The sequence below is a fragment of the Scardinius erythrophthalmus genome (assembly GCF_964197995.2).
Source record: "Scardinius erythrophthalmus genome assembly, chromosome: 1".
NCBI lineage: Eukaryota > Metazoa > Chordata > Actinopteri > Cypriniformes > Leuciscidae > Scardinius > Scardinius erythrophthalmus.
The window spans coordinates 58867618-58882124 of NC_138221.1; the positions used below are offsets into that span (position 1 = coordinate 58867618).

Below are 14507 nucleotides of genomic sequence, written 5' to 3' on the forward strand. Positions count from 1 at the left end.
AAGCCTTTTAACAAGTAAGGCCTATCAATAATTATTTATTTGTTATAATATCTGCAATAAAAATCCGTGCTGCAGGACTATCCATTTATTTAGCCTATATTCAGTTTAATTTTCTATTGATTATAGATAGGAATGTCCTTTATTTATTAAAATTAAACTGCATGTTTCCATTGATTGTGAAGCTAGACATTGAAAATTGCAGATCAAGCGCATGCGGCTGCATGTTTTTTCTTGTTATGAATTGTATCCTATTTTCCGTTATTACCGTTAACTACGCGAAGTGATATGGAACTGTAATGCGGTCAAGACCTGCCTGGAACTACTTTAGCTGTGCGTTTCCCTGAAAATAATGCACACCTAAGAACGTTCATCAACCAATCAGATTCAAGCATTCAACGGCCCTGTAGTATAAGTTTAGTTGGTGAATAGCATATAGGCTACTATTATACAGTAGCAATAACGTTAAGCGCACCAGAATAAAATATAATATTCAGAAATACGGTAAACAGCATAGCTGACTTACAGATTTAGTTAACATCCACAAATGAATAAGCGCGACGATTCAGGGAGCAGGCTACACAGCAAACTCTGAGAATACGCTACTTGCATCCGCTGCTTTCTTCGACCCTCTCTGTCTCTGGTCCTGCACTGTGTTCACTCAGGGTGCTTTCACATCTGTAGTTCGGTACATTTGGTCCGGACCAAGGGCGACAAATGATACTTTGTAGCATTTTTAAGGCGTTTTGTTTCCTTTTCACACCACACTGATCGCTCTGGTCCGGATCAGTTTACGAGTTGATAAAACGAACCAAAATGCAGTCACGTGACAACATTGTGACAACAGTGTTGGGGTGCCTTCAGGACAGGTTTGGGAACCACTGGTTTGTCTACACCACTTTAGACAAACTGACAATAATATTTGAGAATGAACCGAGGATGCGGCTCGAAAATAATGTTAATAATAATTTCTATCAGGCTTCGCACCTCCTCACAACCTCAAGTTTGTCTGCATGCTGCAAACTGTCAACAAACATTTCTCCTTATCCTATAACGTTAATGCACAGTGCAGCTGACTACGGCAACTGGCTTAGTCCAAAAATGCGCATTTCTTTGGCAGTTGGTTCTGTTTGAGGTCGGATCACGTTCTCACCACAAACGAACCGCTCCAGATTTCGTTTCTAAGGGTGCTTTCACACCTGCCTCATTTAGTTCGGTTGAATCGCACTAGAGTTCGTTTTCCCCACTGGTGCGGTTCGTTTGGGCAGGTGTGAATGCGGCAATCGCACTCGGGTGCGCACCAAAAGCGGACTAAACAAGCGTACCGAGACCTGCTCGAAGAGGTGGTCTCGGTACGTTTTGAAACGAACTCTGGAGCGGTTCGTTTGTGGTGAGAACGTGATCCGACCTTGAACAGAACCAACTGCCAAAGAACTGCGCATTTTTGGACTAAGCCAGTTGCCGTAGTCAGCTGCGCTGTGATTATGGGATGAGGAGAAATGTTTGTTGACAGTTTGCACTCGCGGACAAACTTTAAGTTGTGAGGAGGTGCGGAGCCTGATAGAAATTATTAACAGCCGCATCCTCGCTTCATTCTCAAATAATCTTGTTTGTCTAAAGTGGTGTAGACAAACTATATAATAAAATATGACGAAGGACAATCAGCCCACGCAGTCGTCTCTCCATAGTAAACAGCGGCGTGTTATCTGCCGGATTTTCCCGCACGTTAATTCCGACCAAACGAAGTGCAGTTATGGAAATGCCAGACATATCTGGCCAACGAGTGATGTGGATGTAGTCACGTGACTGCATTTTGGTTCGTTTTATCAACTCATAAACTGATTCGGACCAGAGCGATCAGTCTGGTGTGAAAAGGAACCAAAACGCCTGAAAAATGCTACAAAGTATCATTTTTCACCCTTGGTCCGGACCAAATGAACTGAACTACAGATGTGAAAGCACCCAAAGTGTACCGAGACTACCTCTTCCAGGAGGTCTCGGTACGCTTGTTTGGTCCGCTTTTGGTGCGCACCCGATTGCCGCATTCACACCTGCCCAAACGAACCGCACCAATGGGGAAAACGAACTCTAGTGCGATTAAACCGAACTAAATGAGGCAGGTGTGAAAGCACCCTCAGTGTGTGTGAGAGCAGTGACCAAAGTGTGTAGAACATTAAAAATATACCTTTTAAAAATGTATGTTAACAGAATTGTCTAATGCAATTACATCATTTTACTTTAAATTACAGAAATAAGAAATAAGAGTAATCCCTTTAATTAAATTACAGTATTTAGATTACTTGGTAATTAATTACACCCAACACTGTATAGCAGTAATTAAAATGTAAACTTACGCATTGACTCGAGCAACTATTTTCTCCCTAGCTAACTCTCTGTCCTTCGCTGCTGCAGCCGATATTTAAAAAATAATAATAATAATAATAATAATAATATGTGTTCGTACTCTCCATATGCTTGCAGAAGCTCATCCAGTTCTGCTGGTGAAAAATATGCAGACCTCTTTTTGTCTGGTGCTGTTGCCATGGTGACTCATAATATCTGCGCTCCATTGATAATGGCTTTTTATAGTTGTGGTGCACGCGCTTAACTCAGAGTCAGTCAACTCAGAATTCAAGTTTTAACTCAGAGTTGGTTGAACCTCCTTTCTGAAACAGGCCCTGCTCGCCACAGTATGTAATGCTACTCAACACTTATTCAATCCTTTTCAATTCACTTATTAGTCAAATAAGATAGTAGATGATGCAATTCTAACAGTGTTGCTTGTTTACTCACATCTTGAGGATTACAAAAATCATGTGAAAAATATAAGAGAAAATAAGAGTCTCTAAAACATCTCACTGTTACTGATTTATCATGCAGCTCGAAGTATTATGGGTAAAATCTCTCTACAGTCTATTCTGAAACATCAACGCAGTTTCACTGATGATCCAGACCAAACATGAAACCCAGGATAGAGCGGCTGAGTGAATGTGGTCTGGACTGTGTGGATGAGGCTCATTGTGTCAGAGACGCTGTAGAAGGACAGAGTTCCTGCACTGTGATCCACATACACTCCTATTCTTCTGCTGATGGGCTTTACAGGGAGAACAGTCTGTATGTTATTGTGTCTGAATGAGTAACTGGAGGAAGTGCAGTACAAACTCCAGGACTGATCATTATGTCCAAATCCACACTCATTACCCCGTCCCTTCCTTCTGATGCTCTTATATGACACTGATATATACACATGTTCACCACTCCACTCAATCTCCCAGTAACAGCATCCACACACACTCTCTCTACACAACACCTGACACCACGTATCAAATCTGTCTGGATGATCAGGATATGGATAACACTTTGGGAAAGAGTCAATAATCACTCTGTTCCTCTCAGACAGAAAGTGGTGTTTATTCGCTGTGTTCGGATCCAGAGTCAGCTGATGAGAATCTGATGGAGAGAAAAGAGGAATTATGAATCTCTCTGATCTTTTAATGTCTCTGAACTCTTCATGAATCAATGTTCAATCATCAGTGTTTCATTACAGCTTGTAGTGGCCGTTTGTCAACGAAGTAACAAAAATCTCAAGTCAAAGTTCAAATCAAACAAAATCAAAAAGCCACTGATGCACCGTGGGTTTTGGTGTACGCGGGTGGGAAAAACATCAGGTCCAAACAAGTATTAAAATTCAACAAAAACGTGGTTTAGTTTTTGACTGAAGTCGAGCAAACACAGATCAAAGAAAATTTCCTGTGCCTCTCCCGCTCCGGTAAAAAAACATATGCCTAACCTGGTGCATGCTAGTCCCTGCCGTGCGCTTACCTAAATAACCTATAGTGCCCCCTAGCGTGCCTGAAACAAACAAAACAAATAATAAACTAACAAAACACTAACAGAAATTTAATCATAATTAAATCAAAAATGAATAAATTTATCATAATGAAATCTAAACACAGCACTAAATAGCTCCAACACAGCTGATCAGATATCCTGTGCAAATCATCATTTACATGATCAATTATAAAACTCTTTTATCATGATTTATTTCTCCTTCTACAGGAAGAACATGAACACACTCAGTGAGTTTTTCTGCTTGTTTCTTAGTGACTTACATTGTAGGAAGTCATTCCTGGTCTTGGGATTCTTGTTGATGAATGTGACTGTGGAAAAAAACAGATGACAGATAAAATACATCCATTTCTGAGACGTTTCTAATCTGATATTAGATGATGGAGAACTCATTTCTGAGAAGAGAAGAATCTCCAGATGCCTCAAATATAAAAAACACTCATATCGGATTCAATCCTAAATTCCAATGGATTTCATTCTACGTCAAATATGTATTTATTACTTCTAAACCATCAAGAGATGTCTGTCGCTGTTTAGTAGAGTTGATGCTCTTGAATTAAAGATGAACTGTGATTTATAAAGTGGGATGCATGTAGGAAAATGATTTGTGTGAATGGATGTTTTATAAATCATAGGAACATTTCAGAAATTGTTGTACGTTCACATTTCGGATCATTCTACGCACGTCTTAATAAAGGAGGAGCAGGACTTTACCTCTATCACAGATCTTCTTGAGCTCCTCTTTGCAGAAATCCTCCAGTTTGTCTCTCAGCTGACGGACAGATTCTCTCACGCCATCAAAAGAGGAGAGAGAACCGAAGGGAACGTCGGGTTCGTCTGTAGATTCAGGAGGTGCTGAGAGAGACTGGAAACTCTACAGAAAACAGAAATCAAAACTCATCATCTCCACACTTCAGCCAATAACCTGTACATTCCCCTGCCATTTCCCGTACAACGATGTTACTCACTGCTTCACTAACATAGTGCGATGCATCGTTGAAGAAATCAACTAGCTAGTCACGACTGTTTCCCAAAACCATATTGTTGCAAAGTGGTCGTTCAACCACCTTGGTTTATGACGTCACGCACATGGTGGAGGAAAAACTTACTTTAATTAAACTGTTTAAGATCAAATTAATGCTAGATTTTTATATAAATTACAGACATGGCACCTGAGGACTATTTCTCATTTTTCTCAGTTATTTCGGTTCGTTCTTACATAGTAGAGCATGTTCGCACATGCGCACTCTTCAAAATCTGTGCTTTAAATCTCTTGACAAACTAAAAGACATAAATGACACTTGTATGTATTCTAAATAAAAGACACGGGTTGTACTGAATGTCAGCTTGCTTATTTTGCTCAAGATAATGATGTATTGAGTCCACGTCATGCAAACTAGAAACTCTGCTTCTAACCACAAGTCAAGAGTTGTAGATCCAACCACACAAGTTTGCGATGCTGTTTGCGAATGTTCGTTGGAACGATGGTTTCGGGAAACACCGACTCGTTGATCTATGCTGATAACGATGGAACTTGCGAACATAGTTGGCTAACGATGCTTTTTGAAAACGCACCCCTGAACGGCTCTTGTTGACTTCACTTCTCTTCAGTGACTCGCTTCAATCCAGGACTTTCACACAATCAGCACATTCTTCTCATATTCATCATTTAATGCTACAAACTCTAGTATTTCACACTTACACTCCTTGTGAAATAACACTTTCACAAAAGAACACAAAAGAAAGAACACTTTTAAAGAGTACCGTAATTATAACATAAATAATGTACTTTAAAACATATGAATGCAGATTAGATGTAAGTTTCTAATGTTTTCAGAAACTTAATTCCATGTTATTTGCAATTAAATTAATGTGTTATAGTTTACTTTTTGTATTAAATGCAAATATCTGAATTTTAGAGTGCTTTTTATGTTGCCCTGCTTAAGTTGGTCTCATTCTGCTCTCATGAAATATTTCTCTGTGAGTCTCTTGCTCAAGTCCACTATGATCCAGTTCTTCTAGATCTCTGTTACCTGCAGGAACTGGATGTGATGGTGTGTGTGTGTGAAAGCTGCTCCAGCTCAGCGTCTCTCCTCCTCAGATCATTGATCTCCTGCTCCAGTCGCTCCAGTCGTCCTTCAGCTCGACTCACTGCAGTCTTTTCCTGATCTCTGATCAGTTGTGTCGCCTCAGAGCAGCTTTTCTCAATGGAGCGGATGAGCTCAGTGAAGATCTTCTCACTGTCCTCCACTGCTGTGTGTGCAGAGCGCTGTTACACACATCACAATCACACAGTGAGTTCAGTGAGTCCAAACTGAGACGTCTCACACTTCTCTTCTTCTCCAGACTCACCTTATGAGACTACACAGCCTCTCTCAGCTGATGAAGATCTTTCTGTCTCTGCTGGATTCTCTGACGGATCTTCATCTGCGCCTCCTTCAACTGTTTCTGGAGCAAGCAAGCAAATTTTATTTATATAGCACAATTGAGCATCCACATCAATGAGCAGGGCCTCGCATTTCAAGTTCGCACAGGGCCTCGCACCCCACCTGCGACGGCACTAACTGTAAGCAAAGATAGTCTGGAGCAAGTCCATGCAGTGCCTTATAAACTAATCAAAGGTTTTTTTTAAATCAATACGAAAACTAACAGGTAACCAATGTAATGATTTTAGTATAGGTGTGATGTGTTCTTTCTTCTTGGTCTTTGTCAATACTCGAGCAGCAGAGTTTTGTATTAATTGTAGTTTATGTTTCTGGAGGACAAACCAATAACAGCAAATGGCACGTAAAACTACTATCACAAAAGAAAATTAAAGTTACATAAATCCAGAATTGGCGGAGTGGTTAAAGATCCAGCATGGTAATATGGATATACTGTAGGTTTAAACCACAGATTCATAGTTTCCTGAAATGAGATTATTAATGAATATGAAGCCAGTGTCGGCATTATTTCAAATATGCATACTTTACACTTAAGTTTTAATTCTGTCATAATTTACTCAACCTAATGTCGTTCCAAACCTGTATGACTTTCTGTCTATTGCAGGACACAACAGAAGATATTTTGAAGAATGTATCAGCCATAAATATGGTGATGTATCAATAACATCAAACCTCACTTTTTCTTGCATGTCCAAGTCACATGACTAAACATCATGATGTCATGACACAAGCACCAGTGAAGTTTGATGTTTTTGATGTCACCATATTTAATTTTGATGCTCCGTATACTTGAGTTGATCAATGATTTGATTTGTGAATCAAAATTAGGCTCCTAGTTTAGAAAAAACACTTTAACATACTGGAAATAATATAGTATAAAAGAACAACTTAAGTGTGAACTGAACGTAATGTTTTCAGACACTTAGCTGCATGATATTTACAATTAAATGAAAATGTATTACAGATTCAATTTATATTAATAGGTTAACTTTAGAGTGTTTTTGAGCCTCTTAAGTAGGACTTTGACATAATGTTTAAAGATTATAGTTTACTTTAAAGTTTACTGACAAACATTTATGGTAAATGTATTTAAATATATTTGTTTTTGCACAATATAATGATGAAGTTGCACTTTAGTAAATTAAAAATATATTCACTTTAAATATGATACTGAACAACATACTACAGTTAAAATTATAAACAAGAAATGAGCTTTAAATGAGCTTTAGTATGTTAATCCACACATCAAAATAATTGCACTTCTTTAAAGCACAACAAAAGCTAATATAGCTAATATAGTATAATTTAACATTATAACTTTTTATAAATGTATAAGTTTTTTAAGAAAAAATCATGAAAGTGTGCTCTCTTTAAGTGCACTTACGTTACGTAGCCTTTTATTTTATTAATATTATACTATCTGCAAGTACAGGTTTAAAGTCCAACTAAAATCAAAATTGACCCTATTTACTTTGTTAGTGCATATTCCTAGTCTTGTGGTGAAAAATTAATCCGTGCAAGTTAATACATAGAAAAAAATTGTTTGCCATCGTAATCTTTAATCAAAGTCTGAAAAGTTAGGCTACTTCCGGTCTGGAATGGCTGATGATGTAGGTTTGACGGCTTGGTTTGGGAAACGCTGAACCACTCCCCTCAAACCGTAGTCTGCTATGAGCAGAGATGGAGAGGAGGAGTGCTAGAGTAAAACCCTGCCCTCTGTTCAATATTTCTTTTCAATGGGAAATACGTCACAACACTGGAGAAAAGTCGTTTGCAACTTCCGGTTCATGCGGACTTTAAAAATGTAGTTTTAAGATTTGAAGTAGCCTACACACTACAGGTGCACATTCAATACAATTAAGTGCACTACTTTTTTAAAGCACTGGAGTTGTTTAAGTTTGAACTTTTTCTCCTTTTTGGAGCTTGAAACTTTTGTACTTTTAATGTTTAGGCTTATGGCTCGTTTCCACAGAGCGGTACGGTACAGTTCGGGTCGGTAAACCATGAATCGGCTAGCGTTTCCACTGCCAACAGTACCCTTACTTGATAGGCGTGGTGTAGCCTATGCCAGAAAGAAGCGATCGACGTCATTTTCGCGCGAAGAAGAAAGCGACATAAACAACAATGGATGACATACAGCAGATCTTGTTCTTGCTTCTCGGCATGTTTGTCACAAGAAGCCAATCACCAACATTAGGCAAAGTTTGGACTTGCCAAGGACGCGAGTCCGGTAATTCTGCAAATGAACAGCGCGTTCTTGAAAGCATCATTCGGCTCGCTCTGTTACTCCGGTCATCTCTTATTGCCTATTTTAGGCAACAATGAAACGAAATATGTTATAAATCACCACACTGCCTCTTTTTGTTTTCATTTAAAGAAATCTTAAACATTATAGCTACACCAATGTGGTTCAGGCAACACGTATTGATTATATTCACTGCATGTAATGTTATAGCCTATTTAAAATGAAATATAAAACTCAACCCTGCCTCTTTTCGTTTACATTAAAAAAAATATTAAACTTATTAATGTGCAATATGTGCACAAAACGATTGGCCAGGGAACAAATTGTATATTCATGAGACCAAAGATCGCCTATTAGGTCTACACAAGACAAATTATATCTCATGTTTAACCAAGGAAACAGCCGAGGAAAGGCTGTTCCAAGCGGGGTACATGAGCGCCGAGCACCCGTTGATCGCTTGGAATGGATCTCACAACCTGGATAAAATTTTCATAAATCTTTATAAATAAACCACAGATTTGAGCTTTAAACAACTACATTATCGCCTGAAAAACTCTTGAAACTACATTTAGAGGGAGGACACACTGCTGAAGCTGTCTGCTCACGTCGACAGCAAACTGAAATATGAAAACACAACCTGGATCATTAATTAAACACAGACGCAAGCAAAAGAAACAAGTTGTTCTCTTGGCTCACAGTGATTTATTTTTGGAGTGTTACGGGAGGGACAGGAGGATGGTGGATGGTTGTGTTTGGCGCCCGAGGGAACCGACTTCGATAATCCCATGCAAAGATCTCGGAAATGGCAACGGCGACTCTTCGTGCTTTATGAACACGGCTGCTTGCGCTTTGCTCTGGATGAACCGGACAGACGAGGCGGTCAACGGGACGGAGCCATTGGAGCCCGGGAGCGGCGTTGGTGCTTGGGAGGGACTGCGCACGCCGGCCCCGCTGCGGCAGCATCCGGGCCATCGCATCCCATCTGCGTGGTGGAGCGCGGGCCCCACCATCGTCGACCCCAACACGCATGTAGACTGCCATGTTTGATGGACATGGGGATTCCGTCGGCTCGTCTCCACCTGGACCTTATCCTCATCGGCTGTCTCTCCGCAGCACTCATCAAACGTGTCACTGGAAATTACGTCATCAGAACATGACAAACACAAGGACCAATAAAGGGCTGCGTCAGAACGGGCAACACTGGAGGTATGGGAAACGCGGAGTGGATTCACCTTCTCCACCTTCTCCGCACTTTTCCTAAATGTAAGATCATCTCAGAATTAAAAATAGACCTTTTCAATATCCAGTCATTGACAAATAAAACTAGTTTAATATCTGAACATATTCTTGAAAAACAAATAGACATGATGTGCCTCACTGAAACCTGGCATAAACCAGAGTCATATCTTGCACTAAACGAAGCCTGCCCTCCAGGATATACTTACCTGGAGAAGGCTAGAAACACCAGCCGTGGCAGAGGTCTTGTTGTTATTCATCGCAAAGATCTGATTACCACCTCCCTCCCACTTCCAGAGCTGACTACATTTGAGTGTCCTCTATTCAAATGCAGATCTCATAAAGAAATAATGACAATACTCCTCATCTATCGCCCCCCAAAACCACATCCTGGATTTATCACTGAGCTACAAGATCTACTCACATCACTTTGTGCAATAACCCATAATACACTCATTATGGGAGATTTCAACCTTCATGTTGACTCCCCCACAAACCGCCCTGCTGCAGAGTTCCTTGAACTCTTGGACTGCTTACATCTTACACAACATTTCACAGTACCTACACACAGAAAAGGCCACACTCTTGATCTAGTGATAATAGACACTGCCCCCATCACCAACATGAAAGTCTACGACTTGGGCGTGTCTGATCATAAGGTTATCTCCTTGGAATTGCCCCCCTAGCAAGTCCCTATCATAAAACAAAACGTCAAATCCGGTTCAGAAATTTAAAAGCAATAGACTCCACCCTCTTCAACCAAGATATACAGCAAGCTTTACTGGTCACACAGTTCGCATCTGTTAATGGCTCTGTTGACCATTATAATTCCAGCCTTTATAATATCCTTGAGTTACATGCACCAATCAAAACAAAAACAGTTACTTTTTCTAGGTCAGCCCCTTGGTATACAACAGAGCTCTGGAGGATGAAAACGGCTGGCCGTGCCCTGGAGCGGAAATTCACCTCCAGTGGCTTACATGTATACAAACAGGTCTACCGGGAACACCAAAAATCATGCTCCAAAGCACTTACCATAGCCAGGTCTCAATATTTTTCACATAAAATCTCAAACTGCACTGGAAATTCAAGACAGGTGTTCGCATCAATAAATTCTCTTCTCAAACCTCCCACATATGCACATGCTGACATCAGTACAGACCAGTGCAATAAGTTTATGGACTTTTTTCACCAACAAGGTGACTTCAATTCGGTCCAATTTCTCTGCTACAGGTTCACTTTCCTCCAAAATCAGTCTTGCAAATCCATTTAAAACATTTTCTTTCTTCTTATGCATTTCTCAGACAGAGGTGGAGAGGATCATAAAGTGCATGAGAACCTCCACATGCTCACTAGACCCTCTCCCCACACCATTATTAAAATTCAACATTACAGCCATCAGTCCACTGATCACAGTAATCATCAACCAGTCACTCAAATCCGGTCAGGTTCCTCCAGCTTTCCAAACTGCAGTTATCCATCCACATCTGAAAAAGCCGTCACTTGACCCGGAAATCCTGGCTCATTACAGACCCATTTCAAACCTGCCGTTTTTGTCTAAAGTCCTGGAAAAAGTTGTTGCAGCCCAACTTCACAATCACCTTCAAATCCATAACATATACGAAAAATTTCAGTCTGGTTTTCGAGCAGCACACAGCATGGAGACAGCTCTGGTACTCGTCGTAAATGACCTACTTATGACTGCAGACCAGGGCTCACCATCTCTCCTTCTCCTACTGGACCTGTTGGCTGCCTTTGACACCGTGGATCATAACATCTTGCTCCATCGTCTCCAGTCTGTGGTAGGACTCTCGGGGACCACACTAAGCTGGTTCCAGTCATACCTCGCAGGCAGGCTGAAGTATGTGGCTTTAGGACAGTCCCAATCATCACCCCACACAGTCAGCTGTGGAGTGCCACAAGGGTCCGTCCTTGTTCCGACCCTTTTCACCATCTACTTACTACCCCTTGGTCACATTATCCATAAACATAAAGTTACATTCCATTGTTACGCAGACGATACACAATTATACATAAAAATGGACTCCTCACTCCCCTCAGCGCTGCCGTCTGCACTTCAGGTTTGCTTGGAGGAGATAGGGGCATGGATGTCTGACAACTTTCTTCAATTAAATAGCAGCAAAACCGAAGCCATCCTGATTGGTACCCCTCACCAAACCCAGTCCTCCCCCATCAGTAGTATATCTATTTTTGGCCATCACATCGCTCTTTCTACCTCTATTACAAACCTCGGAGTCAGACTTGACTCAAATCTTACATTGGACACCCACATCCGCAACTTCTGTAAGGTTTCCTTCCTCCACCTTAAAAATATTTCCAAACTCCGCCCTTCCCTGTCCAAACCGGATGCTGAGAGGTTGATCCATGCCTTTGTCTCCTCCAGGTTGGACTACTGTAATGCCCTCCTTGTTGGGATCCCTGGCAGAAGCCTGCAAAAGCTCCTGCATATTCAGAACTGCGCTGCCTGGGTCCTGATGAGGAGGCGAAAATACAATCATATCACACCTGTCCTGAAATTACTACACTGGCTGCCTATTCAACATAGAATTCAGTACAAAATCTGTCTCCTCACCCATCAGTGTATACATGGAACTGACCCTGCCTATCTTAGTGAACTCCTCATCCCACACACCGCCACACGAAACCTCCGCTCCTCTACCTCTACCTACTGCCTGTACCAACCAAGGACTAAACTCTCCTCCATGGGAGACAGGGCCTTTCAGGCAGTCGCCCCACGGTTCTGGAATGCCCTCCCAGAGACCCTAAGGGCCCCACAAACTGTGGAGGTTTTCAAGAAGGGCCTAAAGACATTTTATTTCAAAAGGCTTTTTAACTCTCATGATTTTAATTTTAACTTTGTGGTGTTTTATTGCTATTTATTGTTTTTGTGATATTTGGGACTGTTTTTAACCCCCTGTTACTGTAGCACTTTGAGATTTCGTTGAAATGTAAAGTGCATCATAAATAAAATGTATTATTATTATTACATTTCGTGACACAATAACAGTAGTATTATATTTTAACTGTATATAAAAAAGGCGCTTCTTATGTTGTCAATCCCCTTGTAGCACGCGCAGGTGACGATACTCTGTCAACCAATCAACATTGTGTAGCGAGTCTAGCTCCACCCTTTAGTACTGTACCACTGTGCTATGTTCCCCCGAAAAGTACAGAACGGTTCGGCATTTTGGAACCATTCACAACTTTTGACAGTGGAAACAGAAATAATTGCGTACCATACCGTACCGTACCGGTCAGTGGAAACGAGCCAAAAAATAGACAAGACGTTCTTAAAAATATTATCTTTAAATTTCACAGAAGAGAGTAAGTCAAACCAGTTTGGAACGGAGCGACAGTGAGTAAATGAAGAAAGCACTTTCATTTCTGCGTGATCAACCCCTCTCAGCTCATACCTGTTTCTCTGTCCTCTGTGCTGCAGCTGATACAGTGTTGTGGTTTTTATGTTCATACTCTTTACACCACACACAGATGCATTCTTGATCAGTGATACAGAACATTTCTAGCTCTTTATCGTGTTTACGGCAGATCATGTCCTGCAGTCGTCCAGTGGCATCAATCACTTTGTGTGGTTTACGAGAGTGATATTCCTCATGGCGGTCAAAATGAGTTTGACAGTAAGATTCCTGACACACCAGACAGGACTTGACGGCTTTGTATTTTCTTCCAGTACAGACGTCACACTGCACGTCTCCAGATCCAGCGTAACAGTCAGCAGGAAGTTTAGTCTTGTTCAGTTTCTCCACCACTTCAGCCAGAATGGTGTTTTTAGCTAAAGCAGGTCTTGGACTGAAGGTCTGTCTGCACTGTGGGCAGCTGTAGACTCTCTTCTCATCCTCCTGATCCCAGCAGTCTGTAATACAGATCTTACAGTAACTGTGTCCGCAGAGGATAGTCACTGGTTCCTTCAGGAGATCCAGACACACTGAACATGTGAACTCATTCTGATCCACTGAAATTCTGGCTTCTGCCATTTTACTGCATGAATACAGAGAGACACAAACACACAACAGCTCAACAACACTTAAGTTTCTGTTTCTCTGAACTGAGGAGTTGAAATAGTTTCCTGCTTCTGTGTTTGAGTGACGTGTGTAAAGCAGTTTAATTCCTCATTCCTGGTCAAAGGTCACTTTCCTGCTGTTTATGTGCCCTTCAAGTGAAGTCGAAAATATTGTTCTGAGCACATGAATGACAGGCCAAAGTTGTATTAAAGAATGAGAAACTAAATTCTAGATGACACGAGTTGCAGAGTTGTGACATTGGTAGGGGCGAAAATATTGATCTGTAAGTGTTATGTCAGTGTTATCTATAATATTTATATTTATATATAGAGATCAGTGGCAGGGCACCCCCTATCTCTTCTGTTTAGTTTTGGTTTCCTTGGTTACTAATTATGCTCTCGTTTGTTTACAAAGCTACCCATTGTTTTCACCTGTATCTCATTTATTTTCCTTTTTTGTTCCTTGTATATATAGCCCTGAGTTCCCATTTAAGTCGGTCAGGTCTTGTTTGCATTTACATTTACCTTTTGTGTGGTTTACATCGCACCTACATCTCCGTACATCTCAGTATTTTGATTTAGTGTATAAAAGACAGAGTATTTTTGCAACTCCAACTTGTCTTCATGTATGCCACCACATCTAACAGAAGAACCAGCCTAAAAAGTGAAGTACAAATACTAAAGGTATGGATATACA

General features: G+C 40.8%; 1 pseudogene across 1 annotated transcript; it reads right to left on the bottom strand.

Annotated features, from left to right (window-relative positions):
- Positions 1–2923: 2923 nt before the first annotated feature.
- Positions 2924–13805, bottom strand: LOC308691841 (tripartite motif-containing protein 16-like protein; annotated as a pseudogene). Its single transcript has 6 exons — positions 13206–13805; positions 6199–6294; positions 5880–6115; positions 4561–4720; positions 4110–4157; positions 2924–3447 (listed from the first exon to the last, which is right to left on the bottom strand). The product of its transcript is annotated as a tripartite motif-containing protein 16-like protein (transcript).
- Positions 13806–14507: the final 702 nt, after the last annotated feature.